Raw genomic sequence first — 24,926 nt, forward strand, 5'->3', positions numbered from 1 at the left:
GTGAGAGGTGCTCCCTGCTTAGCAAAAAAATCATCAGAAGGGACAGGAAACCGTTTCAGTGCCCAAAAAATAGAGCCTCTGGGATGGAAGGTCACTAAATAAGACCGATTACTTTGTGGCACTTAAGTCTCCGAAGGGGAATCCAGGAAAACAGTGCTGGATCTGGATCAAGATGCTCCAGTGCCAGGAGTACACTGGGATATTGTTAATGGGACACAGGGAACTCAAACATAAATAGTGAGCGGGATTTTCCTTGCGTTGGCTACAATACATATGTTTGTTCAAGAAAAAAATAGCTGGAGCAAGAAGACATGCACGTCTGGTGTCGAAGAAAAGCCTGTTTGTGTCAGATACAGTGGGGAAATTGTTCCAGAATAGTTCATCTTTAAATGAAGATCCCCCTAATAATGCTGCCAAGGTCCGTGGCACTCGGGTTTTTGGCTGTGGAAGTGCTGCAGCACAAGTAAAATCTGCCCTGGTCTGGGCTTTAAATGTGGATATCTGACATTTCACTGTGTTTTCAAGGATTGGTTGAACTTCTTTGTCACCAGTGGTGCCACTAAGCTTCATTCTCCCTTGGGAGGGACTGTCTGGGACCATGCACCCAAGAAAAGTGGTCACAGTTAAGGCAAAGGTAAAAAACCAGGAGTTCAATTGCAGTTCAATAAAGAGTTTGGAAAGAGCAGCATTTGTTGAATGTTCAGAATTGGATTCTGGGTCATAATCAATGAACACAGCTGGGAATAAGAGAGTTAAAATGCTTCCCATCTTCATCCTTTGTTGACTAAGAATCCACTCATCCCTACGTATGTGCCTGTCCCACCACTGCCAGGGCAGTGACATCTCCTTAGGGCAGTGTCACCCCTAAACCTCCCCACACTCAGACTGCTCCAACACCTTCTACAATAAAAGGGAAAGACTCCCTTCAAAAGCCCGAGTTTTGGTGTTTATGAGCCCAGAAATGCCTGTAATTCACTACCAACATTTTTCACTCGTGACCTCTCCGTTCGGAGTTCCCGATTTTCTTCATTACACGTTTCTAATTTATCACAACCTCAAGTGCTTCCAAAGCCTTGCACGTTCTGACACAACCACGGGCAAGGTATTCCAATGAAACCTCTGAGCTGATTCATATTCTCTCCCCTCTGACACCAGAGGTTTATGTGACTTAGGAATAACAGAGCTGCTAAAATTAATGGCCGAAGGGCAAGGCATTCTCTTTGTCACGTTATATATAATGCTCTGCTTCAGCAAAAGAGTAGCTGGATTATTTTGATTTTTTACTCCTAGTTAATTACAATTAAAAGTAAGACTGTAATTACCTTTCTTGTAAACTTTGGCCTTAAGTGCTGAGCACAGCAAAACAGGAGGAGGCTTGGTTAACCTCAGTGGAAAAAAAAAATAAAGGTTTTCTTCTGAAATAGCTGGAGCCTGGGCATTCAGGGGGAACGTTCCTGGGAGGGTGAGACAAAGGCAACCCAAGAGCCAGAATCAGACGGATCATTTATAAACCAACAAAGCTTCAGGTGGGAGGGAAGGGGGGGGAAAGGACTCGCTGACCCCCAGGCAGCTCAGGGGGACACACCGTGTTTCCCATGGCTGCGATTTTCAACCAGGAGAGCTCAGTGCAAACCTTCCCCTGCTTCTACTTCTCACTTTTTATTTATTTTAAAAGTTCACTGCTATTGTTTGCCTGGGGAAAGCAGCTGCTCCCTGTGCCTGCTGCACGGATCTCCAAGGGATTCCCTGTTTCCCTCTATCCAGGGCAAACCACCCACTTTGTCCCGGCTTTGCCGACGGGAACTCGGGTTCCTGCGCTGCCCTAAGACTTCCAGGCCCCATTTTTCAAATACAACCCTTTTTTCTCTCTTTGACTACAGAAGAGGCATCTCCAGGCATTTCTAACACCAGCAAAAAGATTGTCCTGGGCACACACACAGGAGCTTTGTAGACAAACAGACGTGTCCCGCTCCAGGTTGTTCCGTCCCTGAGCAGCCCCACGGAGAGGCCACTCATGAAGCTGCAGAACTGGCCTGCCAGGAAAGAACAATCCATAGGAAAGGGAGACTATATTTTATTCCATGGCCACGTCTGTGCCAGGCCCAGCCCAGCCTGGAGCCGAGTGCTGGCACCAGGAGGACGCCCAAGGGCTCCCACTGACCCCACCAGACGATGACAAACGTGCCATTGTGGCTCCATTGCCTTGGGACAGACGGACGGACAGAGGGGAGGAAGGAGGGAAGGAAGGAAGGAGCTCTGGAAGACAAAGTTGTTCTTTGGACAGCAATTATAGATATTTAGAGATCTGAACTAATAGCCACAGGAGGAACTTTTGATTTTGCAGAGTGTAATAACTTCCCCATCCACGATCCAACGCTGGAGGTTCTGGGGAACACAGTTAAGCCCTGGAATAGGCTCTGTCATAAGCACCATTATCTTTTATTATTATGGAGAGAATATCTAAAATGTAAGTATGTTAAAAAAATTCCATTTCTCCAGAATTAATTAATTTTTCAAGCGTTCCATTTCTCCGGAATATTTTCTTTGGTGAATTTTTTAAATCTTACAAGCATTTGTCTATAGGTTTAGTAATAATAAGTGTAGGAGGAAAGAAACATAAAATAACCCAAATCCCTGCCCAACAAATGCTGCTAGTACATAAACTTTATAAATACAATGTTGGCAGATTCCGATATATAAAAAGGTAGCTAAAAAAAAGTAAGAGCCATAAATAATGCCAAGTAATAAAGGAGGTGAATGTTTTTGTTATTAGATTCTTTCATTGTATAAATCTGTTTAATAAGCTGGCTAGGAATCATTGATAGAAAACAGACTGCTTGTGGTGTTACAGATCAACCTGTTCTAAATGTTCTTTCCTACGCTCTGTGCCAAGCAATACTTTTTACAAATACAATTTAAAAATTGAACGTTCTTTCATCATGCAAAGGGAGCAAATGGCACTAAAAGTCAGAAGGCACCTTTTGAAGAAGGCACGACACGTGTCTGCATCAGCAAAGCACAAAATCTTTGTTTTCTAAGTGTTTAAGTCTGCTTGCTGTGACTCAGAGTAATTAATACCATACATCTGATTCGTCAAATGTGATCAGTGGATGTGTAAACCTCTTGATTTAGAAGCCTTATTTCCCAACATGTGTGTATTTTTGGAAAGCCCCTATCATATATTTTTCTTCAGAAGTTCATGTAAAAAGTCTGCAGCAACATTGCACTGTAATGAAAACTAAATGTTGTGAAATGTTATTGAGGTCAGCGATGGGTTTGTGACGTTAATCTCTGTACACTATTGGTTCTCATTACTGTGGGGTATTTTTGGTTTTCATTATTCCTGGAGGAAAGGACAGAAAAAAATCAAGATGTTGTAACCCAAATAAGGAAAAAGGAATAAACACTCAAATGCAAAAATGAAGATGATAATAAGAAAAAATAAAAATGAACCCTTTAGGATGTTATTGGATAATAAACTGCTGAACCTAAAAAACCACCCCACATTAAAATGTTAAAATGCAGACAGGCTTTTGTGTGTTATTAGCACACAGATATCCTTATTTCTGCTTTACATTTTTTTACTGCTGCATCCAGTTCTAGCACAGGTGGTTTAAGAGTGCAGCTCTCAATATCCTCATAATCATTTCAGGTTCTGCCCCCAGTCCTGATCTGAGCCCAAACAGCTCCAGTTTCAGTGGCTCCTCAACTTTGGGAACCTCACTCAGTGATTCACCAAGTGGTGCTCAGGAAGACACTGAGGTCTCCAGGAAAGAGACCATTCTCAGATTACATCAGAAGGATAAATTACATAATCAAAAATAGAAATTATATCATCAGAAATAGAGATTATATCATCAGAAGTAGAAATTCAGACAGGATGTGTTCATTATTTTAATTTACTGTGAGTAGATTTGTAGCCAGTGGTACAACTCAGCTGCACTGAGGGCAAGAGAGCCTCTGCCTGTGCAGCCACTCCCTGAAATCCCTGACACACACCCGGGCCAGGATTCCCTGTGCATCACATCCACCCTGCCAGGAAAGCCCCCAGCACCTGCCCAGCTGGGTCCTCACACCGTGTCCCACCACGGCCCAGCAGTGAGTGTGAAACAGGCTCTAAAAACTGAAATGCCCCCTTTTTCAATTAACAGCCTCATCTCTAACGAGCTGCAGATTTATCAGAGGGAGCCCTCGGAGAAAGTGAAGCAAGTGAAGACAAAATTCTCAGCAAACACTGAGAGTCAAAACCCCCTCTGCCCATCAAACTAATGAGGTGTGTCCGAGCCCTGAGTGCTCCAGGAACAGGACACTTCCAGCTTTAAATCACCACTTTAAATCAGCCTGTTTTGCAGTGACTGACTGTAGCCACCATCTGTGGCTACTGTGCCACAAGGAATTTGCTGGGGGTCTCACCCTCACTCCTGTGGGATAAGGCAGACGCCGTGGTCCTCCCGGCACCCTCACCCCGGGGCTGACCTGGCTCGGGTGGAAGTGGCGGATCAGGCGCTGACCCCACACCTCCAGCAAGGCAGGACAGCTCCTTTCACCCTTTTGCAGCGCCCCGTGGAGACCCAGAGACCTCAGGGTGCTTCAGCTGCCACTTTCACAGCTCCCACCGAGCTGTTTGACAGGTAACAATGAGCACTGTTTATAATGCTCCCAGGAATGCAAAGGTTTCCTGAAGTGTTGTGCACAAACATCATGATATAATCCCCCCAGCTTCAAAGCCAATCCCAATAAGTAATCCCACAGATAAACAAAGCTAAATCTCTATTTGCCAGCAAAAATAATGAGCAAACATTAGGGCTATCAGTGTATTGGAGGTCCCCAACCTTCTGAGGGAAGATCTCGACTGTCACCCAATTTGTGCTGTGAAGCCCAAATCTACTGTAAATGACAAAAACTAATTAAAATGAGGGAAACTGCTGCAGGTAAACCCTTCAGAGCAACTCTGCTAAGATTCATAGCTCTGCTAGTCTTCAATTCAATGAGCTGTTTGCAAACCTTGCACTCCCAGCATGGCACTTCAGCCATGTGCCTGGCCTAAGTGCTTCTTCACGCTGTATAGAATAGATTTATAGCTCAGATCCACACTTAGGGTATATTATTGGTCAGGTTGTCTATGACACGCTCAGGCTCTCTCTAAAATAACAGCATTAAACATCGTTCAGTCTCAAGAGATACTGAGATGGGTTTGAGCTCTGTTGCAAAGGACTCCACACAGACACCAACCTATAGATTTACAGCTTCTTTAAGGCATTAACAGGAAAGAGGAACTGCACTTGTGCGACACCACAGCCGTAAGGAATGGACATCCCTGGGGGAAAAGGAACTAAAGGAACTACAGAGGTGTCACTCCAACAACTGATCATCACAGCAGCAAGGCAACAAGAAGATAAATCAGGTGGTTGCCAGAGGTCTGCTGAATAATTAAAGGAAGTTGCACACTGCAAAATAAACAAAGTTTTCATTTCTTTCCAGATATTTGCAGTGCAAGATAGTTTAAATCCCGACTCGAAGCGCTCGAGCAACTTTGTGCATCCCCTCAGGACTTCCAGTGTGGATAACGTTCCTCAGTGGAGAAACCACCACAGAATCTGCTGTATTTGTTTCAAGATTTTCCAGCTGATGAGACCAAGAGCCTGTGTGAAACACAACCAGGACACAGCACCCACCAAAAGCATTGCTGCACAACCCCCTCAGAGTGAGGTTAATTCTTTTATACCTTTTTCTTATCAGCATCGTTTCATCTTCAGGGTTTGTTTTTTTTTTAAATTAACATCAAATTCCAATGACAAAACTAAATGCCAGTCCAGAGCCAGAAAAAAACACGAGCCACAGTGACTACAAAGCAATGGTTCTGCATCTCACCCACCAGGACAGCAAAGTTCACCCGACGCTTGGGTAACAGAGCACGTGCTCCTTCATTCCCACCACCAGCTGAGCATGACTTCGGCGGGTTCCACAGAGCATCCCTTAAAGCCACCCATCTTTTGAGGAAGATTCCTTGAAAACAGCAGTTTCCACTCTACTTGGTGGTTCTCTGACTAAAGGCAGCTCTTGGAGGGACCATGGAAACCCAGCTCCAGCAGCTCCAAGTCTCTTCTCGCAGCGACGAGCGCCGTAAGCAAATACCAGGAGCTGATGACGCGTCAGATATACGAGTGTTTTCTTTGTCAGCAAATGTTTGCTGACTGGGACTCCCCCTGAGCTGAGGTTTCCTCTTTTTCCTCCTTCAGATTTATTGATTGGAGCCGATAATGGCAACTGAACTCTTTTTTTCGTCGCCAACCAGCAGAATCAAAGGGGGAAACTCAGCGAACAGGGAAGAAAATTGGTGTTGGTGGAGCAACGTTTGCCTTGAGAACACGAGGGTGGGAAGTGGCAGCGTGTTCAGGAAATTAGATGTCAAAACTAGTAAAAACATGTTGAAGTGGATATTAATGGAGGCTTAAATCACCCTGAAATTCTCAAAGAAATACAAATCTGTGTTACTGTGAAAACGTAAACACAGTTGGAGAATAGAACAGTAGGGAAACTACTCTTGCCTTCTTATTATTAAATGAAGCCTAAACATTCAGTAAAATTAGGTACTGAACTATTCTAAACCCAAGGAAATAAGGGAATGGAAATAATGGCTCTGGGTATCTTGGTCTAGTGGGAGGTGTCCCTGCCCATGTCAGGGATGTTGTAATTAGATGATCTTTAAGGTCCCTTCCAAGCCAAACCATTCTATGATTCCATGATTGAAGAGCCCCTGTTTTCATCTGAAATGGTAGTAAGTGGAAATCTAGGATTTTCTGCATAGTCTAATTATTTATTTATTGAAAAAAATCCCCCCCCCTCCCAACAATCAAAAAATGCTTTTACTGAATCCAAGAGCCAGATCAAATGGAAGGAGTTTTGTTGCTGAGATTCAAGTTCAAGGCTCTGTTCTTCCTTTACAGGGACCAAGAGCCTGACCCAATGCTCAGCAGACTTGGGAGCTGTGTGTAACATAGAGTTTTCCTTATCTCTTCCAGGAACAGCACAGTAGAAGGGAAGTGGAAAGTAAATCCCCATTTGCTAATCTGGTAAATGTTATAAAAAAGTGAAAAAAAAAAAAAGTCCTGATATTTGTCTGGTTTATCTCACTTCAAAGAGCATGGAGCAGGAGAAGGGATTTTGGAGATGCAAGGAGAAGCTATTTTTAAAAGCAGTTGCAGGACTGTGAAATAAGATGTAGGTTTTGTGGAAAAAGCTTTCCAGAGTTTTTGGCTGTCCCACACCTCCAAACTCGATTCTTTCAAAGAGTTCTCACAGGGAATCAATGATAAGTGACCACAAGACTTTGACAAAGATGTGATTAGGAAATGAGAGGCAAAAGATGGATGTTGAGGCTTCAGCCACCGTCAGGAGTGGTCGGTGCCCTCCTGGTTTTGTCACCCCCCTGTTGGCACTGATGCCAGAAGGAAGTAATGGAGAAGGAAATAAAGGAAAAGGAGATTTAAAAATGGAAAGGGGAGAAGTGGTTTCACCAGTTGGCCCCTCAGACAAGAGCACCCAGTTCCCAACAGAACAGGGAGGCTCAATCCCTTTTTTCTCTGCTCGGGAAGCGCTCGGCGGCTGCGGCGCCTGGCTTCCAACAAAACAAACTTCAAAGCAAACTGAATTAGGCCAATGTCAAGAGCTTTCCAAAGTCTCACCCTTAAATCCTTAGTGCTCATAACTCTTCCTGAAGGAAAGCAGATAGGCAGGCCCGTGGATCCACGCAGGCACTGGAGACCTCAGTTAAAGGGACTGAGCCTGGATAAGCCCCACAAGCGAGTTCATGCTCTGAAAAAAGGTTAATCTTGCTCAATTTTCCATGCTGGGCAAGTCTGAGTGTGAGGAGTCCCTGGGAACAGAGACACTTCTCAGGAGAGGTTGCTCAGGGAAAGGGACATCTGAGAGTTCCTCCAGCCCTGACAGGGTGCAGGGTCCAGCACTGCCTTCCTCGAAGGAAGACTCCCATGGCACAAAAACCTTACGGGGAAAAGTCTGTTAAAAACAGTCCCTCTTTGAAAGGTCTGCTGCAATTTAATTTTCACTAAAGCTCCTTTCCCAGTGCTGGACACACACACCTGTCCCTGGAGCTGCTCTTTGTGTCACACTTTGCATCCAGAGGTGCACAAAATCCAGGCACGAGCCTGCAGTCATCACGGTCTGCAAACAGCAGCAGGGTCCAGTGAAGAGGCTGCAAACATCTGGCCTTTCAGTTTGAATAAAATCAACTTTTTAAAATGTAAAAATCTACACTGGAGCCAAATCAGACATGCAAACATCTGAGTAAAAACACCTCCTTACTCAAGAGCCAATTTGCACAGAACAACCCTCCACATAAACAGCACTGGAAGCAGCAAGGGCAGGAATCAGAGCATCTCCCCTCCTGAGCAACCTGAGAATCACAACTACACCTTTTAGCACTGAATTTGGCCCATTTATTTTATAAAACACTCGTTCCCAGCCTGCCAGGGCTGCTGGGCACACTTCACACCGCAGCAGAACAGATTAGTCCTTAAGTCACAGGTTCCACTTGAGAACGAGGGCATTTGTTTTCTTGTCTGATCAAGGTAAAAACTATTAAAATACCCTTAGGTTCTCAGTCTAGTGAAATGAACTGGTAATACATTTGGCAAGTTAATCTGTGGATTGCCTTCTCACATGAGACCAGCTGTTGTGTTTCTAAGTACAAGCAGTATTTACCTCCAATAATGAAATGACTGAATATAATATGAAAAAAAAATAATCAGTGTTCCCTTGCCTACTGCACAGCCCTGGGTTACACTTACAGTCCTAATAAACTGATTTGTCAAACCCTTCAGGATCGAGGATGATCATCTGGATACCAGATGAACTAAAATATATGTAATTATAAGTTGTCCATTTGTTCTCTTTTATCTCCCACATCTCTCTCCTTTGCTCTCAGCTACGTGTGCATGTTTATGTGCAACCAAGCATTTAGCTATGGGTCTAAAACCCAGGCTTTTATTACCACTTTTGCTGTAGTATAACACCAGAGAGTTCTTACTTCATGGAACATTCATGCAGAATAAGAATCTGGTGATGTCACTTTAGTATCTGAATGCACATGGACACCCTGTACATACAGGAGCAGAGAAACACAATGTACACACACACCCCTGCAGTCAGATATAACATATTTCCAAACCCAAATACAGACTCAGCTCATCTATCAAACATGTCCTACAGCTGAAAATTATAGAATCAAACATAATTTGATTCTAGTTTACTTCATTTCCTAAATGTTAGTGGCTGCTTTTTTTTATAACATTTATTACTATGTAGAGGAGTAGATATAGGACCACGCTGCTACACAGGAACTAGTGTTTTACTTCTACCCTTTGAATCAGGATGTTATAAAACACCAGAGGTGTATTGGTGAATATTTATAAAGGTTAAATATTCTCTTTTTCATGTACTTATATGAGAAATACTTCATAGTGTGTATTTAAAATATATATATATATATATATGGTAAGGAATAATTTGAACAGACACATTCCCTGCCTTGCAGAAACTCTGAGAGAAAAACAGAGAACAGGGCACAGAAAAAAATGATAAAGGAAGATGTAGGAGAGATTATCAGTGACAGGGGAGGAGGAAGAATTTCCTGGAAGATGTCAGTTTTAAGGAGGGATTTTAACGAACGGACAACGAGCTGCTGGAAAAGGGGGGGGAGAACTGCAAAACCTCAGGAAATGGTACCTGAGGGTGAGTAAAAAACCCTGAGGAGGAGGAGGATGCCAGGGAAGGAAGGTGTGGAAGTAAAATCAGGCATGAAAACGAGCCTGGGAACAGACACCAGGACAAATGAGCTCAACTTCTGTGGGACTCAAGCCCTCTTTAGTAAGAGGAGGAAGGGACTGGTGTGTTATCCCAAGGTTTCCTGCAGCCTGCCCTGGCTGGAATATTAAGACCAGTGGTTACAGTAATGAAGTGGTTTTACTAAACTCTATTAAGCTCATCAGTCAAAATAAACCATTTTCATGAACTTGGGGTACAAAGCTGATTATACAACTCTACCTGAAGCAAATACAGACAAAATTCACCCTAAATACTCATCTGCAGGTGGGTTATTACTTCCACAAAAAAAAATAAATCAGAACTCTTTCCATGTTAGAACTGTTTCAGATTGCTTCTAAAAGCACTGGCTTAAGAAAGTTCCTTTTTAACATCTTTTCTTTTTAATGATAAAGAAGATGTCTCTATACAGCACCTGCACAGAGTCATCAGGGGTATCCAGTTGGTTTATAACATCCTGTTCAGATCAGCCATAAAGATTTCAGTGGCCACTGCAAAACAGCATCTCCTTTAAGATATTTAAGATATTCCTATTTATAAAGCTGTCAGAATAGCTCTGAGACATAACTGCCCACTATTTAAGCCAGAAGTTGTTGAGTTCCTCTACTGAGCTATACCCAAGTGTTCCAAAACCAGTTTGGCTACTGGAGGAAGTTGGGATTTCGGACACTGAAATTACACACCACCATAAACTCATCTAGAAGAGAAATGCCCACTGCTGACAACAGAGAAAAAAACACTTTTTTTTTTTTAATAAGGACTTAAGCATTTTTAAACTTTACTTAAGATCCCTAAGTGCTCAACATGCCCCTGTGCTGTTCAATCAGAGGAGGGAGTCCTGTCTCCACTGCAGCCAGCGATGGTTTTGCCAGTGATTTCAATACAGGCAGGATTTCAGTGTCTGGAGCACAACAGAGCCAGCAAAGCTCATGCTCACCACTGATCTGGAGGTTTTACTCCAGCAGAACTCCCAGGACTTGCATAAAGGTCTTTAGATTTGGCTCTGAAGCCAGGGAGTAAAAGTGTGATTTACACCAGCGTGGCTCTGCCACCTGGAGAGAAAACTGGCTGCTGGGAGGGGACAGGAACCATTGCACAGGATTCCACACTCCCCTTCCCAATGCCAAGCCAAACTCCCACTTCCTACACACACAGCTCATTGGAAGGTTGGCCTTTCAATTCCTCCATCACAACAGCGCCAGAACTTTCAAAAGCTTCTCCATCTGCAAGCCCTGCACAGACAAACATCAGATCGTGACAGCCACAAAATCTACAGCTAATCCACAGGGAGAAAGAATGGGGAATTAAAGGAAGACTTCAATCACTGAGAGGAAGTGCTAAGGGCAGTTGAAACACCTCTCAGGACTGGGCTAAAAATCTGCAATCCTGGCAAAAAGAGCCCTTCCTGGGAAATTATAAATCAGCTGGAACAGGCTGCCCAGAGAAGCTGTGGCTGCCCCATCCTTGGAAGCGTCCAAGGCCAGGTTGGACTGGGCTTGGAGCAACCTGGGATAGTGGAAGGTGTCCCTGGATGAGCTTTAAGGTCCCTTCCAACCCAGGCCATTCTGTGATTCTAGGATGAAAGCTTCAGCATGGTGGTGTTTCAGTGACTGAGGTCCCGACTCTTCCCCTGCCTCGCTCCAGGCACAGAACTAGTCACTAAATCATGGACTGCATTATACAGTTCCTATGAGTTTCTTAAAAAGTCACTGGAGAAGATGAAATGAACTCAGGCTCTTTTTCTCAGGTGCTGAATCCCATCTGGGACAGATCCTGGCCCCTGGGCATTCATAAACACCCACAATTTTTTCCAGATATAATAACAGTTCACACTTATTGGCTCCCATATGGTCATTTTAAAACACTCAGTGGAAATAGTCTTATTCTCAGTTTGTAAGAGGGGAGGGTGAATTCAACTACAGACCATGGGAAATAGGGGCAGAATCACAAATAAAACTCCTGTCTTCTGCCCTCTGCTTCTCACTCCTTCCCCCACACATGTGAATTTTCAATTATACACACCCCAATAAGAGTCTAAAAATCCAGGTTTTGGTCCATCTCCCTCCTCCCAGTATTGAAAACTCCCTGTGTTTATATACAAGTCAGACTTGGAAAAGGTAATTTTCTAGTCAGAAGAAATTCCCTCTCTCAACATCCTAAGTGGGAAGATGGAAGCAATGCCAGCAGGAAAGCTGTGAGCAGCACAGGGAGCTGGGAGCAGGACAGGCCACTCTGGGCACAGCATCCAAAAACTGCCTCGAGCACAGTCACTACAGGGTGTCCCTAAATAGATCTTTTCCATGCCTGAATCCCAAGTTTCTCCCTACACCTTTCTATATATTTAGCTCATTAGAAAGCCCCTTTTGCAGAGGTGCTAAAACAGAAAACCAGGATGGAATACTTCAACCCTGGCAGATAAACTGCGAGACTGAGCTCCCCAAACTTCTCCAGACTTCAAAGCCCCGCAGATATTGTTTAATCAATGATAGAGCTGCAAGGCCAGCTGTGTTCTTCTGTTTGTTCTTACATGCTAATCCAAGTTTACCAAAACTGAGGGATTTTGCATCTGGGGTATTTGGATTCAGGCCCACTCCTCTGGTAACCTGTCCTTGGCCTCTCCTTCCGCCTCTGTGTCACGTTCCATCCCTCTCTCCGCCGTCCCTTGTGCTTTTTTAGTGCTGCTTCCCCTGTCAGGGAGATCAATAATTGCTTTGTCATGCTTAGGGACAGGACCTCTCTGCTCCTGGGTTCCCCTGCAAGCCCACTGTGGGTTTAGACAGGGCTGACATTTACAAACAGCGTCTGAAAGCTCTCTGGGCTGTGCCTTCATAAATCTCACGATGTATCTCAGTTCTCTGCCGCTTCCTGCCCCGGGTTTTAGGCATGAAAACAACAAAGTGCTCATAAGCTAATTATATTCAAAGCTGAAATGTATGAAAAACTGAACTTTTCAGGTTTCAGAGACCCTTGTGTACGTCACCTTTGTCCCCAAACCAGCATCAATCTTTCCTCTGCACTGCTTCGTCCTCTGCTTCTTTGTGTTTTACCACTTCCTATTTTATTTGTGAGAGCCTGAACAGACACAAAGTACCACGAGAAGAAAAATAAAGCAAAGGTTGGCGTTAGGTAAATAATGGTGAGGGGGTACAGCGTTGTTTGGGGTTGGCACTCCCCAAGAACAATGTTGTTTGGCCCGTGACTGTGTGGCAGGAAATAACCTTTGGGAGCCTGTGACCCCTCTGCTGCCACAGAGAAAAACAACCTGGTTAAACCAGGAGTGGTTCCTCCAAATTGTAATGATTTGCCCCAATGAGGGCTCTGTTGAGGGCAGGCAACCTCCACTCAGAGCCTTAAGCAGAAGAAGAATGTGTGATCACCGGGTTTGGCTTTTGTCCCTTTTTTTTTCCCTTTCCTACAGAACTAGTCTAACAGAAGGCAGCTTTTTCTCCGAGTGTTTCACATTTTTCAAGCTTCAGTCAACTGTGCTTCTAAATCCTTTCAAGATCACCATCCTGGGAGCACAGCCTCTTCCACAGGTTGCCTCAGCAGAGAGGATTCTTTGTCATAAAACTGCTATTACCATTAGGGCGTGAAAAAATACCGATTTCACAGGCTCCCGGAGTCCAGACTAATCTCTCCCCTATCCCGCCTCATCTCCTGGCAGAGGAAAGGGAACAGGGAGCGGGATCCAGCTCTCTGCTGGGAGGCTGTGAGGGTTGTCCGGCGGCTCCGGGTCCCGGCTATCGCGGCTCGTTTCTGACAGATGGCTCCTGCAACCACGGCCTTTTCTCAGGGTGCTCTATCTGAGAGGAAGGAAATTGAGATTCCACCCCAAATCCCAGCACATAGTTCTGAGGATTCCCACATCTTCCAAGGATTAAGTCGCCACATGTACGGCCTAAAGTGCCCCGAGGTCCAGAGTGAGGCACAAATTTAGAGGGCTGGGTAGGAAGAACTGCTAAGAGGCTACAATCCTTTGCAGTTTGCCCCAAAGACATTCAGGAAGGGGTTTCAGGAGGAGAAAACAGATACAGCTCTGATGTGGGATGAAAGAAGGATCCAAATGACCTGAAAGAGCATATCCTTGGTCAACAACCAAGAATAAAGACACAGCCTGTATCTACCTACAGAGCAACCCAGTTGTGGGTCTCCAAAGGGTTGGAGACTCCAAAGCCAGGATGTACAGGACAAACCTGAAGGAGAAAAGTGGATAAAGTTCCTCCCTGTGAGGGTGGTGAGGCCCTGGCACAGGTTGCCCAGAGAAGCTGTGGCTGCCCCATCCTTGAAGTGTCCAAGGCCAGGTTGGACTGGGCTTGGAGCAACCTGGGCTAGTGGAAGGTGTCCCTGCCCATGGCAGGGGGTGGAACTGGATCATCTTCAAGGTCCCTTCCAACCCAAACATATGTTTCCATGATTCTGTGATAAAGGTAATTGTCTCCTGTTTGAAAAAGCAAGACAGTGCTAAGGTAGAACGAGGCAAAAGCCTGAAATAAAAGTCACCACCATGAACTGGACTGACAGCTTTAGGCCTTCCCAAAACATGATTATCAGGAGGGGCTTTTGGTCATGAGTTTGTTTTAAACTCTGCCACCAGGCCTGCCATCTACATTGCTCACAGAGAAAATATTTTATCCCCTACACAAACACATTGGATCCCCTTCAGCAGGACTTCTGCTGAGGGGAAGAGCAGGAAGGTCCACGTGCACCACACAGTGACTCAAAGCTCCATGTAGATTCTAAAATAATTTCCCTGCTACTTTCTAGATCATTCTCAAGCTAATTTGAAAACATTTAAATTATCCCCTGGAAAGCAGGAAAACAAAAGCATAAAGAACCAGGTATTATCTTAATAGACAACAGGTCAAAATTTATCCCTAATTTAAGTCAAAGGCGACGTTTTAAACCAGGGCTGACGTATCCAGCATTTCTAGACCATCCTGACATATTTCTTCCTCCCACCCACGAAGGCAAGCTGGGGATGTGCTGGGCACACCAGCCCTCATCCAGCCACAGGACACTGGCACAGAGGGGCGAAGCCCACGGGAAGCAGTCGGTGCTACCACAGCATGATCGCGCTCGTAATCCCAACGGGATAATCACAGATGTTGTGACCCACTTAAAAAAATGAGTTCATTTTCCAGATATCCAATTTCAGTGGCTTTTTAGGATATTACCCCCCTGTAGGTTTATGGGCAAATGAGTGTTCAGCTTATTCTCCATCATTTTCTGCACCAGTAATGCTATGCCATGGCAAGTGTGAAATTAGGACATAATCTTTAAGCTGCCTTGTTTTCTGGATGATGGATACTTGCTTTGCTAATAACCCCAACCTTGAAGGGCTGCATTCCCTGGGAGCCAAGGCAGCACATGGAATTTCATGCTACCTTGCCAGTCATAAATGTGTGTGTGGGGAGACAACACCAGCAAATAACCCCCAACCTTTCACACTCCCCCCCCCAAAATGCCTTCTTAAATCAGTCACTTCCACCCAATCAAATCTTTGACACGGATGCAGCACCAAAGAGAAACCAGGGAATTTCAAAAGGAGGGAAAACTGAGAAATCAAGTGGCAGAAGGAGCAAGAACACGTGTTTTTTCATCAAGTCATCCTTGTAAAATTGTACTCTGTGTCCAAACCAGGGAAAAATCCCGGTGTCCAGAAGATGCCAGGGATGGCAGGAAGCTCCGGTGGGAAGGAGGGAACCTCTCCCCACACCGGGGCTCGTTTTTCACGTCTCCACGTCCGTGTGACCAGGTGCCCAATTTAAAGTCAATCCCATGCAATGCTGAGGCTGACAGGGGTAGCCTGGATTTCCTAATTCTACCTATGCTCCTATGTTTTTTTTGTTTTTTTTTTAAATACAATCGGCATGGAATTTTTTAATAAAAAAAGGAATCCCAAACACTTACTGTAACTATTTTGATTCTGCTTCTAACACAGATAAATTAAAAATGAAAGATTTGCTTGTTTGAGGGATTTTTTGCAGTCCTGGTTACTTCTTCCCCCTGTTGGGAAGTGACACAACCCGATGTGTTAATTCCAAAATTTCCTTTACACGGTATTTCTGTTGTCCTTTTAGGAGAGAAAATTCCTTGTAATTACTCAGAAAACCTGGTGATATTTGTTTTAATTGTGCTTCTCCTCTTTGAGTCCCTTTTCATGCAGGGCATTTTTGTAGGATAGCAACCTCTGCAAGGAGAAGTGGGAAAAAAACCCCTGTATATTCCTGAATTAGCATTACCTTCTACCAGGGAGAAGATGACCTTTTCTTCCATAAATGACATGGTACTTCCAGCCAAAATATAAGTGATTTTCGATTTTGATCACAGTAGAGTAGAAATTTGGCCAACCTTTCCTCTAGATAGAGACATCACCCCTGCTGATACTGCTGTCCTTGGGAAGTCCATCCCTTGGAAAGCCCATCCAGGCAGCTTTCAATCACTTCCCAGTAAAGCTACAAACACAAACTGCCACGTGAGAGCAGGCATAAAGTCCCTCCCAAATTTCTTTTAAGAGTGTAAACTTAACAGTCCAGCTGAAGTAATGAAGCAGCAAAGCTTTTAAAAATACATTTTTAAGCTGGACACACTCCAGTATCCTATTTCCAAATGATTCCAGTTCAACAGCTACTCGGGTTTAAGCAGTCCCAAACCAAACCAGTTTTGGCACACCAAAGTTTATAATTTTTAAATGTTCCAGTCTTTGCCTCAGATTTAGAAGTGTTTTGCAGCTTTCAGGACTTGGCTCAGGGTTGACAAAGGAAGAGAGATGAAAGACAGTCAGCAACGCCGATGAACAGCCGATCCCAGAATCACTGCGGTGGGAAAAGACCTCCAAGATCATCGAGTCCAACCCTTGACCAAACATCCCCATGCCCAATGAACCCTGTCGTGAAATGCCACATTTACTCTGTTTTTTTGAGCACTTCCAGGGGTGGTGACTCCACCAGTTCCCTGGGAAATGTTCCACCCAGCAGAGATGACCAAAAGAGCGGCAACTTACTGAACCGCCGGACAGCAGGAAGAATTAAGGGAAAGAAAATTGGATTTTTTTTTGTTTTTCTTATAAGTTGCATTTCACTTCTTCACGCGCCACAAAAAAATTCCAGAATCGGAGCGCTTCCCCTTTTCCAAAATGGCCTTTCTTGGAGGCATTCCCTCCCACCAGAAGGACCACGCTGCGCCGCTTCGTAGCCAGCGCTTTTATTCCCTCTCTTCCCAACCCAAACCACCGAACTGGTCATCGCTTCCCACTTCTCCCCAAACCACTTTCAGAAGGAAAAACACACACACACAAACACCCGGCTGAGCTTTCCCAGCGCTGCCTGTGGGTGGTAAGGAGCGCCCAGCCCAAGCCTTTTCCGTGCGAGGCGACGGCTCCGCTCGGCGAATCCACAGGCCCGTGGCAGGTCCTGCTTTTTCCAAAAACGCTCTCCCCAGCTGCAGCGCATTTACTCGTGGCAACTCTGCTCGGATCTTAAATGGGTTTTGAAGCCATGCTGTCAGCTGCCTCCATGTCACCCCACTATATTATGATTGAATCTCCTGTTCCTTTTATAGAGTTGTTCTCTCCTAATAAAACACGGCCTGCTGGTCTGAGCGCCGGCATCGCCGCTCGGGGCTCTGATAACCTCCTGCTCCGCTCCCTGCTCGCCTCCAAAGTGCACTCGGGAAGCGTTCGCCCCAACCGGGGCCGGATCCTCGAACGTGCATCCAGCCAGCCCCAGAAAATTCGCCGTGTTTATACAATATCTTGACCCCACCCCCCCATTTCTGGTTATTTTAAGAGCTCATACTTTGGAACTGGGCAATATTCCTGAGCACATGAAAGAACACACGGAGTACAAACAGCCATAAATGAATATCTGCAATTCATTGCGGCAGCCGCCTACAAAGGTGATACCTTCAAGCTGTTTGTCAGAGTGAACCAGCAAAAAAAGCTGTTACTTGTCAGCTTTTGGATAAGATACATTGCAAAACAATATTCATTTTCCCTGGCAAACGCAAACCCCACATTTTATAGGTGTGAACTGTTTCCAAACTTCAAAACTGTACCGTAAATGAACTGTGAACGGGTAGAAAAACAGTTGCAGAGAAGCAAATGACTTCAAATGTGGAGAATTAAAATAATCACAGTTTATTTTTAATACGTTTAAAGACTAAAAATATTTTCACCTTCCATCCTACTGCATTTGAACAGGATCCATCAACAAGAGCTTATAAATCTGTTATTCTTAATGGGTTTCATGCCAATGTTGTGTTTAAAGTCATGAGACTAAAAGAAAAACTACATTCCTGGGGCATAATGCTGCACAGTGAAACAGAAATGCTTCGCTGAAATCTAACTTGACAACATTTGTTGTTAGGATTTCCAGGACTTTCATCAGGGATGTTTCTCAAAGAATCCCATCTCGCAGAAATTGTTTTTGTCGTGGTAACAGACTTGACTATTAATGAGAAAACAGTAAGAAGCTTTAGTGTCCTAATGGATACTAAATGACCTGGAGGATCTGAAACACTTATGTGCAGGAAAAAAAAATACATATGTGCAATTCCTTTGGCTTGGGATATTTCTTAGCTGGGATGCAATGTATTAAAGGAGGGAACTGAATACATGTGGGAAAACAACAGTGTTTTACATATAAACAACCACATTAACTTTTGCACGTCAAAAAAAAATAGCATATCCTGCTTAAATGTGACTTTCACAAATCAGAAGAAAAATCAGGTCATAATAGTGGATAAATATGCAGTGCCTAGAAGCCTCTGTATGTCCTCAAGACAGCGAGGCTACGAGCAAACGCTGACATTTGACACAGATACAGCTGTTTAAAATATGTCTTCATCGTACTCAGACGGAGATAGAGGCGGAATAAAATTCCCCCAGAATAAACCCAAAGGTTAAAAAAAAGCAATCTAAAACCAGATGCTGCGGAACGTGCAAAAATGAAGATGCAAATTTAATTTCGCAAAACCCGGAGGGAAAATCCCCGCCAGCGTTCACGCTCGGTCCACCTTTAGGGAGAAGCCCACAAAAGTTGCTCAAAAATCAACAGCAATAAATATTTTGAAGGAGGAAAACTCTGTAAAGTCTATTCATTTTACTTTCTGAAATGGTGCAAAAATGTTACCTACTCCCTGTGCAGTTATTAGTCTCCGTAATGTAACATAACAGATACTTTCTAAATCCTTTTAGGCCTTCTCCCCCTCACTGGAAAGATCATCATTTTTTTATTTCAAAGTGGATTTAATAAAGAAAAGGAGTGCTGTTAAAGTAATACGTGAGGCTTTGACATTAAGCAGTGCAACCCTGCAGAGTCGGCAAGAACAGGGTCTCTAATCTCCAGTGATTTATAGAGGGCTCTTCCTTCATCTCTGCACTCAGGGAGGGCCAAAAAGTTTAGAGACAGGCTGGCGTCCCCCCTGCTCCACACGGCCAGCTCCTGCTGGCCAGGCTGCCGGCACAAACCTTTAACCACTTCGCTGCTGGCTCCCCCTGCACCCATTAAAGGGCCTTTTATTTATTTGTATTTATAGAACAAAGTGATCTCAGAGTTAAGTAATGCCCACGGAGGTAAATGTTTATGTCTGTCATCAGAAATTTATAAGCAGAGGAGGGGGAAGCTAATAGGCAGAGAGGAAAGACCAAAACTATGCCGTGTTTGATGCTCCTCTGAGTAAGCTCCGAAAAAGCTCCGAGGAGAAACACATCTTAATTAAAAACTTACAAATGTATACAGTTCATTTTGAAGCTAAATAACTGAATTACAGACACCAGACAGCCTATTACCAGCTGAAGAAGAATGTTTGCCTTATACTGGCTGAACGCTACGCAAAAGTTCAAAGAATATGTTTCCAAACACAAATGCAAGAAGCTATTAAGCTCTTGTCACAAGACAGAAATATCTCATTTGAATGGATTTCAAATTCATCAATTTTTTTAGGGAAATGACCAGTTCCTTCTGCACTGTAAAACCACAGAAGCCTTTGCTGCTCATCGAATAAATTAAACCCGAGTCTAACATGAACTCAGTGCTGGGAAATTTGCATCACCACCAGGAACTCAACCGGGTCAGGAGGATCAGAATAAAACTGAAGACATGGTGAAGTCATGCTTAGGCACCTTTTCCTGCACAGGTGACCCCTCTGAGTCCAATGGAAATTACAACCAGGTGCCCACAAAGTCCAGCAATGCTTTTCCCTTTAAGGTCAATGTATCCCCTGATAGTCTCCTCTGTCCTTTCCCCGGATTCCCAGCAGTCCCAACACAGTAGGACCCCATATAAGAACACAAAAAATCAAACTAAAATTCACCACAATGTTAACAGGTTCTGCTGTTTCCCATCTGGAGGAACACACAGAGAAGCCACAAAACATGTGCAGAACCTCCCCGCACTTTTCCAGACCCGTGGAGGTAACAGGGGCATCTTTTAGCTGCCCCTCCTTGGACTGGAAACTTTCTGGCCAGATCAAGCTGCCCTTGAAAACTGAACCCTGCACAAACATGTGTTGGATGTTTTAGTTTTTTTTTTTTATATATTCACGCAAAATTACCCTAAAAGGTTGGGGAATGGAAATATTGACTTACTAATTCAACATTCATTAACCAACATATTGCAACCTATACAATATATTGGCACTCAAGATGCATTATTTTAAAGCTTGCTGAATTTTCTTTTGAGTGACTGAGCTCATTCCTTAGCCCTCCTCTTGCTGGTGAGGCTGAAATTCCCCTGTGGAGCTGTCTCAGGGATAAACTTGGAGATTGAAGTTACTTCTGTGTGGACACTCTGCTCACAGGGCACTTTTCCTGTGTTTCCAGCAGCAGGGAGGGCAGGATGACCAGGCTGGGAGCCCCAGGGCTGTGATGGAGCAGAGCACTGGGTGTTTCTGTGGGTTATTATCGAGGGGGTTGCAAACACTCGTTTTTCTGTGCCTAAGAAACGATCCCCAAGTTGCAAAGGGAAACTCTTTATTTCATTTTTACCTTCAACTCCTTTTGTTTAATCTGATGAACAGATGCAATTAAGGCAGGGATGCTTTAAAATTAGCTCAGATTTAAGATGATCACAAGATGTTATTTTATCCCAAAGGCTTCCTGTGGGCTGTTTCAATAACACTACACGTTGTACCCTCGGTGTACCAACGGGTGCTCAAGCAGGGCTGTCAGGAGGGTGTGTATGAACACCCAGAATGCTGGAAAACACATGCCATGCTGCTGCTTTTCTTCCCATTTAGGAAAAAACCCAGCAATCTGAGCCTGCTGGGTACCAGCCACGCTGCACAAGCAACTGTTCTCAGGGGGTTTCAAAGTTTAGGTTAAGATATTTCACACAAGGAGTGGGTCAGGAGCATCCCCCACCCTCTGCACGGTGTTTAATGACAACTTAATTCAAGGTACAGCTTTCTTGGTGCTGATTGTCACCCTGCAGACAGCACAGAGGTAGCCTCAAGCTGAGGAAGATGGAAGGGGAAAAACACTGGATAGAAAAACCCTCTGGGCAGCAGGAAGGACTTGCAGGTTGTGCCCACGCCACCTGCACACACACTGAACAGTACAGGGGGGCTCATCCTTCTCTTCAAGGGTGAGTGGTGTGAAGCTCCCAGGGAAGGAAGGGTGCTGGAGCTGCCCAGGGATCCTGCCCTTTCCCTCCCATCTCCCTGTGCCTACAAAAGGAGTGGAAACTTGGCAGGCTGGAGCTCCGAGCACAGTCAAGGGTCGGGAGCGGAGACCAACTGCTCCTGTCCTGCTCCGTGGGAATCACACCAAAAAGGTAACAGAAGCTGGGGAACGTGCTGTCTTTTTCATGGAGCCTCCCAGCACCATCCCTGACAGCCAGGCAGGCGGGAATGGCTCCTTCCCAGGGCTGGGCCCTGTGCTCTGGGCAGTCTCTAGAGCCCGGATTTAGGGAGCTCCTGTTTCCCAGCTCGATGAAGGACTGAGCAGGGTCACAGCCACTTCCCTAAGGGATCCAGATCTTCTGGGATGGGCAGGGTGAGCAGGGTCACAGCCACTTCCCTAAGGGATCCAGATCTTCTGGGATGGGCAGGGTGAGCAGGGTCACAGCCACTTCCCTAAGGGATCCAGATCTCCTGGGATGGGCAGGGTCACCCCACGAGCAGCTCCTGCCAGACTCGGCCCTGCCCCAGGCTCAAGAAAGGTGTCAACGGTTAAAAATTCCTTTTTCCAAACACGAGTTTTTAGACAACTTAATCCTTTAACACTTCTGCTCCCCGAGGGTGAAGGAACTGAAATGGGAATTTCAGGTCTCCAATCCTGCATCAGACAGTAGATGGCATTTGGATTTTCTCCTGCATTAGACCCTTCCCGTGCAATAGTAACCAGAGCAGGTAATGGAGCCTTAAATGGCCCAGTGCTGATGCTCAGCAGGCCTGTGACAAGCTGCTCTGGCAGTAAACAGGGCTTATCAGGGCACCCACAATTAACTGCTGTAACCAGAGAACGTAAATCACTCCACCCCGGCAGACGTGTGATCCCAATTTGCACCTCATCCAAGTCAGCTCCATCTACATTATTTACACAGCCCTGGATCCCCGCTGTGTGTCTGTGCTTAATACAACTGCAAAAAGTAAAAAAAAAAAAAAATCAAAAGTAGGGGGAAAAAGAATTTCCTAAGATGCCTCTTAGGGGGTCCCACTGAACAGCGCACCAGGTTCTGATCATGACACAGCTTCTGACTCCATTCTCAAAGTAATTTTTACTTGCTAGTAGTGAAAGGATGAGGTTCTGCATTTACTGCAGAGTGAAGTGATACAACCTGGGAAGCCACAACTTCCCTCAAGGCTCCTAAAGCAGCAATAATCTTGTTTTCTTTGTACAGTTCCTGGCACATGTGAACCCAGTGTACAGCTGGTGCCTAAAGACACTACTCCAAAATAAATCTGAAATGCAAATAACTTATTTAAACTATAATACAATCACATTTCTTTTTATAGTAATCATAAATCTCCTTCTTTATTATAATCACATCTTATCACATATAAAGTAATTCAATACAAGACCTACCTTCCTACATGTTATTGCATTAAGGAAAGCAAACTTTTCCAGTGTTATTTATTTCTAGGAGAATCTCCAGGAGGCACTCTGGCTCTGGAAGGATCGTGGCCTAATTTGTATTTTAGAATAAATTCTTTAGCCTTCATTAGGTCAGAGTTGCTAAATGAGCTTTAGTTAGAGCTCTCTCCAAGTGAAAAAGTTCCTGAACACCCAGAGCAATCTGAGAGAGGACATGTGGGAGATATCCTGAAACCACAGAAGCACCACATCTTCCACGAGATGGAAACAGATCCCAAAATACATCCCTAATTCAGCTGAAATTTCAGTGTGTGCACACAAGTGCTATAAACAGGCTACAAACCAGAGCAGCTTCAGGCCAGTGGGAGGCTGGTTACAGGGCAAGGAGAACTTTGCTGGTTTGCTGAGGACCTTCATCCACCAGCTCCCCCCAGATAACCTGCCAGAAGAATGAGCACGATGAGACACCTTGACACCGTCCTGATCCAAATTCCAGCCTGTGGAGCTGCTGCAATTTGCCCTAATTTCTGAAGAGGGGAGGTTCTGGGTATGGAAGAGACTCAAGATCTCCTGGGGGGATGACCCTGCCAGCAGCCACCAGCCCAGCCAAGCAAACAGTTAATGCTGAGGGAGCCCAGCAAAGTCCTGCCCTGCCACAACCCTCCAGGCTCCCCGAAGGAAAGCCAACACCCCGGGCTGTGGTTACCTGCCCCACTCCCTGTTGCACAACAGGAGATCCCAACAACCCCCAGCCACTGTGGCACCACGGGTTAGGATCCCATTAGGAACATATTTTGCAACCCACATAATAAACACTTTATCCGACTCAGTAAAACAAGCCCGGAGGCAAAAATGAGTGTAAACACAGGCACAAAACAACTGATATGTGGACAAAATACTTGACAAAGTGAGGATCAAAACTTGCCAAGTGTCATTCTGAAAAGCCCATGGCTTTCTAAAACAAGCTGTGCTTTTTATCTTTGGTTTACCAAAGATTATGTGCAGCAGCCAATACAGCATCAAAGCTCAAACCTCAAGGCCCTGCAATCTCCTACCCATCAAAACATTTCCCATGGTTTTATTAGCACTAACAATGAAGTCAATGGCAGAAGAATCTGGCCAAAGCCAAAACAAGAAAAACCTCACACGCCATATTTTGCACAAAACGAGCAGAAGACTTGTGAGAAAGACAGTGTCACCTAGCAGGGAACCACAGACGTGGAGACACTGTATAACCAGCTCATTCCCCAAGCAAAGGCTGATAAAAACAGTTAAAAAAAAGAGCAGTGTAAGAGAACAGACAATCCCACCCCTCCTGTTTGCAAGAAAACCAAGGATTAGATGGGCAGATGAACCAGCTGAAGCTCAGTGGTACCTGCAACAGGTACCAGGGAGCACCAAAACTTCTTTCTAGTGAAGGGTTAGGGGTTGGAAAACCAGCTGGTGACCTGCCAGCAAAACCCCAGCACCTTTCTACTGAACAGCAGTTCTGAAATCTCGAGGAGTGATTTGGAAAGGACACAAATAAACCTCTGCTGTCGAGCAGGGGGGATGTTTTACACCCAGAATTTATCAGCAGTGGAGAACCCTTCCCATTACACCTGAGCCACGATTTCCCAACAGCAGGGGCAATAAATACATTGTGGTGCCAATCAGGAAACACCTAAAAATGTGCTGAAAGGGGAATTTGTTCCAGCCAACAAGGATCAAGAGGGAGAAAGGTTCAAACAACCCCCTTGTACTCTGTTCTGCCTCCCTCCAGTTCTGCTCTGCAGTCAAAATCCAGTGGCTAAATGTCTTGTAGTGCTGGAAAACAAATTAAAACCTCAACACTGAACGAGGAAAGGGTGTCTGTTGTGGTGGTTGTCATTTAGAAAGGAAGAGAGACTTTAGAGAGACTTCATTCTGCTCTCCATCCCTCTCTTCCAGCTCTGGGGGCTGAGTACCCTGAGGACAACTGAGTTTATTGTTACAGACTTAGGCAAACAAGGCATTGAACACCTCAGTCTTTTAGTTACTATGTTTCCCCTGCATCCAATAAAGGATG

The 24,926-nt window shown here is 44.8% G+C and overlaps 1 protein-coding gene and 1 long non-coding RNA gene across 9 annotated transcripts in view; one reads left to right on the forward strand and one right to left on the reverse strand.

The window, feature by feature from the left end:
- The window catches only part of BCAS3 (BCAS3, microtubule associated cell migration factor), a 318,264-nt gene that overhangs the window by 56,436 nt on the left and 236,902 nt on the right, over nucleotides 1–24,926 (reverse strand). The window lies entirely within an intron of this gene.
- Nucleotides 5,374–7,086, forward strand: LOC113975051. The gene is made up of 3 exons (XR_003536742.1): nucleotides 5,374–5,404; nucleotides 5,482–5,709; nucleotides 6,948–7,086. It is a non-coding gene; the product is annotated as an uncharacterized LOC113975051 (long non-coding RNA).

Source organism: Neopelma chrysocephalum, unplaced genomic scaffold (assembly GCF_003984885.1).
Source record: "Neopelma chrysocephalum unplaced genomic scaffold, ASM398488v2 Primary Assembly neopelma1_132, whole genome shotgun sequence".
NCBI classification, from domain to species: Eukaryota; Metazoa; Chordata; class Aves; order Passeriformes; family Pipridae; genus Neopelma; species Neopelma chrysocephalum.